The 5,942-nt window shown below is 39.7% G+C and overlaps 1 long non-coding RNA gene across 1 annotated transcript; it reads right to left on the reverse strand.

Annotated features, from left to right (window-relative positions):
• Positions 1 to 2,085: 2,085 nt before the first annotated feature.
• LOC131696864 (uncharacterized) lies at positions 2,086 to 3,731 on the reverse strand. The gene is made up of 3 exons (XR_009306749.1): positions 3,642 to 3,731; positions 3,430 to 3,526; positions 2,086 to 3,165 (listed from the first exon to the last, which is right to left on the reverse strand). It is a non-coding gene; the product is annotated as an uncharacterized LOC131696864 (long non-coding RNA).
• Between the last annotated feature and the right edge of the window lie 2,211 nt (positions 3,732 to 5,942).

Consider the following 5,942-nt stretch of genomic DNA (forward strand, 5'->3'; position numbering starts at 1 on the left):
TAACATCACAATGGATGAGCAGTTGTTTTCATCACCCAGTATATGGCCCAGTACAAACCTGACAAGTTTGGAATCAAATTCTGGCTGGCAGCAAAAGATATTGAGGAGGCAGGAAAAGGTGGAGAAAAGTCAGCAGGGGTTTTTGGTGAAGGACAGAATGATAGATTGATAGTAGGAGTGTTTGGCAGCGGTGAGGGCTGCCATGAAGGAGCAGAGGAGGGAGCGGTAGTGGTCTAAATCAGAAGATAGCTTGGATCTCTTTATGGTGTGAGCAGTGTAGAGGATAGCCAGGGCTGGGGAGGGGAGGAGTGAGCAGGGTGGGAGACGATAGGACAGAAGGAGTTAAGAGTTGCTGTGAGAGAAGAAGAAAGAGTCATGGTGGTGAAAGCTGGGAGATTGAGTAAAGGTGGTTGGGGAAAGGGAGCAGAGATTTTGGCGAAAAGGGGGGTAGAAATGGATGGTAGAGAGGGTAAAAGTGAAAAGTGGTCCGAGAAGGAGAAGGGATGATATTAGGGGAAGGAGGAGAGCAGTGTCTGGAAAAAATCAGGTCCAGTTGGCAGCCAGCTTTGTGAGGAGAGTTGGAGAGAGAAAATATCAAGAGGGAGGAAGCAAGCAGAATGAGTTGAGTTGAAAAGATTAATGTTAAAATTGCCTAACAAAATGATAGAAATAGAGGTAGATAGAAGAGAAGAAGTTTAGCTCATCAAGGAAGTGAGCAGGGGGACCAGGGGGGCGATAGAGAACAATAAGAAGCAGGTGTCTTGTTGCAGGATGACTGGCAGTTCTAGCGGGTGCCAGAGAGAGCAGGAGGAAGGAGCAGGGGATTGGGGCAGAGGTAGAGAGATCAGGTTGGAAGGGTTAGGGTAGTGCTGGTGAGAGATTTTGCAAGTGTGAGAGGAGAGGAAGACTGGGATAGTAGAGAAAGTCATAGTAGACAGAGTGGACAAACTAGCAGTTAGGAAGCAGCAGAGGCAGGGATCAGTGTAGACAGTGCACAAAGGCAGACAAGGCAAAGAGTATAGGTAGGAAAGAGCCTGAGGTAACTAATATAGAGAGTTGATGACTGAGGACAAATCTAAGCAAGCAACTAGCCTAGTAATGTTAGCCTAACAAGCAGTTTAGCCTATAAAGGGTTCTAAACAATAGGAGCAAGATCAACAATCAATACTTTGATAGCACAGAAGAATCTAAACACAGCTAGAATTATAATAGCTTACATGTCAAACTTATTTGTGGTTAATTGAATTTAGCTCACACTTGCTTAGGATTGGAATGCTTCTATTACCTACATATTAAAGGTCAATAACATTTATTTTAATTGCTTGCTCTGATGAAGCCTTGCAGTGAAACACCAGCATGTCAATTTTTGCTGGTCTCTTTAACTATATATATATATATAAGTTTTCTAGTAATCCCCACACCCTTCATCATTTAAAGTGCAGTTGTAGTATGTGGACATGATTTATTTTTCTAAGACTCGCTACAGTAGAGGAGGGAGGGGGGGGATGTGTTACAATCTCTTGCACTCATACTGTCTGGCTGTTGTGCTTATGATTCAATGTGCCAGTGAGCTGCCCAGTCCAATCACAATTATGCATTGTTATTTGCACTTACAAATAATTTAAACTCACATTAGTTTAAAAATAAGCATTTTGGTATGTTATGTCCCTGAATGAGTAAAAAAACATAGAAATAAATGCTGCTTGATAAAAAGGGTGACTCAATATTTACCAATGTCGCTCAAGATCACTAGCGCAGCTACACTGTGGCCGATTGGGGCTGTTACCACATCAGGATGAGTCATGCAATTTTATTTTTATTTTTTAAATTATTTATGTATTTATTTACTTTTGCCAGTGACTGCTAATCTGATTGTCTGGATGTACGTTGGATATACGTTCACCGCTGATTCTACACAGTTTAAAAACAAATATTTAGACAAAATACAGTATGAATGAGGTTAAATGTGCATGTGTAGAATTAAAAAAAAAAAAAAATTTGATCCAGTGCCAAAAGATCGCCTCAGTCGAGAGCATGAGACAGCTGACCAGAAAAGCAATACGGGTGAGCGTGGCTTCCAGAGTTCCAACACCTTACTTTAAGAGAACTCGTAACTACTGTACATCGCAAGGAAAGACAAACTGGTCCCGTTATCAATGTTGCTTTGCCAGCAGTGCCGTTTACTGGATGCTTGATACCGTGGTCTTCTTTTTCATGTCTCGTCTTTAGGGCTACTTATTTGACAAAAAAAAAAAAATATATTTGTATATTTCAATCTGGGTGTTTTCGTAAAAAAAAATTAAAGAATACACCTTGGCTAATGAATATGAATCTATATTCATGTAAGATATGAAAACATGTTTTAATATTAGCTATTTAATAAGCTTATATGGAGACATGCATTTTGGTTACATTTTATGAATGTTTAAACCTTACGCATTGACATACAGCTATGGCCAAAAGTTTTGCATCCCGCTATAGAATTAACACATTTTGCTTCATAAAGTCGAATTAAACCTGCTGAATAATGTTACGTTAACATATTGAATTACATACTGCTTTGTAGTTTTCCATATACGGACAAAAATTTAAAAATGTGACATTTCGAAATCTAACATGAAATACTGTACTACTATTATGGCTTCCGGTAGACTATTGCGATTATCATTTTGTCCAGGTCACCCTCCATAGAAAGGCCCTCGTACCAGGGGAGGAGGACGTATCCCACAACAATAAAATAGTGTATGTAAATAAATACAGACAAAATACATTTTCAAGTGAATGTATTGAAATAGCTGGTGTCCAGTTAAAACTGGCGGCTGAGGTAACCTTCTCCGCGTTTGTCTTGCCGGTGTCAGCCACTAATTTCTGAACACCTCATTTTGTTCTTGACAGGTTGTGCAGGATACAGCAGGCAGTGGCAATTTTGGGAACAAACTTATGTTGCACTTCAGACCGTTTCAGCAGTATCCGCCACCTCCCTTTCAAGTGCCCAAAAGCCTGTTCAACCACTACCCGTACTCGCCCAAGCGTGGTGTTGAATGCTTCCTCCGCAGCTGTCAGATGTCTGGACGGATAGGGTTTCATAAGCCAGGGAAGTAGGGGGTACACAGCATCACCAACTAGATATAAGGGTACACCCTGATCCCCTATATGCTTTATTGCCTGAAATGAAAGAGGAATATAGATTACTGTCGTAAAAAGGATGTGAAATGTATGCAAAAGTCAATCTATTGTATTACTGACATCACCCAAACATCTTTAAAGTATTAATATTGAGCGCTAAATTTGAAACTACAGCATTAAACACAAACACTGTTCAGTGAGAAATATGAGGAACATGTAAAATCTTAACACTTTCTTTCATTATACACATAACTGAATAGCCTATTTCCATTAAGAATACATTAATCCCTTAAAAATACTAACCTGCAGAAGTGCGTGTTGATGCATATACAATCCTGAAGACCGGAACACTGCAGCATCATACGCAGATCCTGACATGCCACACGAGATGTCTCTAAACCTTGATTAAAGGAACAAGACATGTCAAAATGATTTAAATAAACAGTATTTTAACACATTATGGATTTGTAAATTTATAAGGTACTTTACATGAAAATTCATAATATATTCCTTACAGAGATGTTGCCAAGACCTATGTAATACACAAATAAAATAATATTCATGAAATTTGCCTGCCAGTGTCATCCACTACGGCCGTGGTGCTTTGATGGGAATGTGGGTAGCATCAATCATACTCATTACTTGGGGCAACCCGTGCTTTTCACCGACATGCAGAGACATGCTTTTTGCTTCAGTTACATCAGGCATAGTTATGTAAGTGTTGCAGTGCCTCTGAACAAGGGAGTTGACAAACTTGTAACTACAGTGATGAACTGTGGTTTTATGCACCTGTGGCAATGTGCCCCGCCCCTGTGTGCATATTATGTGTTGTGTGTTGCGTGCGTGTGTTAATGTTGGTGTATAGATTGGTACACGGGATATAAACGGGTCTGTGTTTCACGTGTGATTTAAAAATGTAGATTTGTATTTAGGCACGAGGAGGGCACAAATCACTTCACGTGCTGGTTAAATGTAATATGTGAGCACAGGGTTGCACAGAATTAATTCACGTGCTGGGATTCAAGTGAATAATTAATTAGTAATTGAATCCCAGCACAACAGTATATATAGATGCACATTTCTTTCACTCGGGGTTTGGTGTTCGGTGAGTGGAGAACGGGAGAGAGAGAAGGAGTAAAGTAAATATAAGTGAATAATAAGTGTTATCTGCTCACCGTGTTTGTTTGTCTGTCTAGTCCGTTTTGTTCGTCTATTTATTTTGGCCTCAAGTGCCGTGTCCTGTGTTTTGTCTGTTCAAACCTTTTATTTTCTGTTCTGTTTATTAAATGCTGAGCGAAAGCATTCGCTCAGCTTCACCAAACCACACCTCTCTGTCTGCTTATTTCCTGCTTCTGGTCTGACGCCACCCACTCCGGCCGTCTTTGTGACAGCACCCCAAGCACATTGCCAACTACCCTGTACTCAGCTGAGGATGCAAGCCTATACAGAGCAATCACCGCTCTTTTCTTCACTCGCACAGGAGGCTGTACGTAATTCCTTTTTGGCTGCATATCTTCCTTTACCAGTTCCACTATAATGCTGAATGTTGCTCTGGTGATACGAAATGACTCGCTGCAGTACAACCTCTTCCCAACAGCAAGATGGACGAGTATGTGTCCAAACCGTCCTTTCGCTAGCCATTGACATTAAATAACAAGACATAAGGATTTGCTAGTAGAGGATGTTTGGAGGTTCAAGCTCCGAAATAAATGGCAAACATCCACTGTTCCCAATCCAGGCAGCCTTGGGAGCATGCGTGGAAGATGTTTGGCACAGAGCTTTAGAATCCTACGTCTCCACCAGTTTTTAGCCATGATGATCTGCAATACCTGTGTTGGTCAGTTTCATTTTATACCTCCCAGTTAATTTTTAATGAATGAGTTGCAAGATAAATGAGCTGAAACCGGATTCAATACTAACGACATGACACCCCACATATGACATTTAAAAAACAATTTGGGCAAGAGCAGTTAAACACATTATTAACCAACCAGACACAAGGTATTTTGCTTTATTACAGCAGCTTAGATTCACTCGTGTACCAGTTCTCTGCGCATGGAAACCACATTTTCACAAAATTTCACTAGTAATCTTCAAAAACAGCACAAGTACTTTACGCGTAGCTAATTTACATATCAACCCCCACCTTTCCCCTTCATTTGCATGACGTCGAGTGAAAAGCCTGGTTTACTCTAATAAAATAAACTGAGCGAATGGAAACCCCAAAAAGCATTTTACACGAGACGTTTTTCTCAAGCAAATGTCTCGAACTAAGAAAAAAAAAAACACATGCATGGAAACTGTCTGATGACAAAACGTGAAAAACATTCTCTAGCATCCAGCACTACATTTAAAACAAAGCCGAGCAAGGAATATTTTAACTGTTGACATACATGTCAATATATCAATCAATAAACAATCCATATTATTACATTTTGTATATGTTATTGTTTGTGTTTGTTTAGCACTTCTTTTTAATAAGCTGCATGTTGGAATTATAGGTACTGTACAGCATTGTGCAGATATGCCACTGGAACTGGTTCTGCCATTTGGTGCTACTTGTGTTTGTACTTAATAAATGTTCAGTTAGTAGATATTCCCTATTTTATGTTGAAACACCTGTTCAATTTTGTGGGTTTACTAGTACAAAAACCATAACTTGAAAAAGTTTTAACAGTAAAAATGAGGTTTCCCAGCGCTTCTTAGCAAAAAAAGAAATAAATAAAATAAAAAGTTTGTCTCGCTGCGCTCGGCAGCTCTTCTTTACCTTTGCAAACAAAGAAAACTAAAACGTTGTGTGCATATTTTAAAGGAAC

The sequence above is a fragment of the Acipenser ruthenus genome, chromosome 1 (genome assembly GCF_902713425.1).
Source record: "Acipenser ruthenus chromosome 1, fAciRut3.2 maternal haplotype, whole genome shotgun sequence".
Lineage (NCBI taxonomy): Eukaryota > Metazoa > Chordata > Actinopteri > Acipenseriformes > Acipenseridae > Acipenser > Acipenser ruthenus.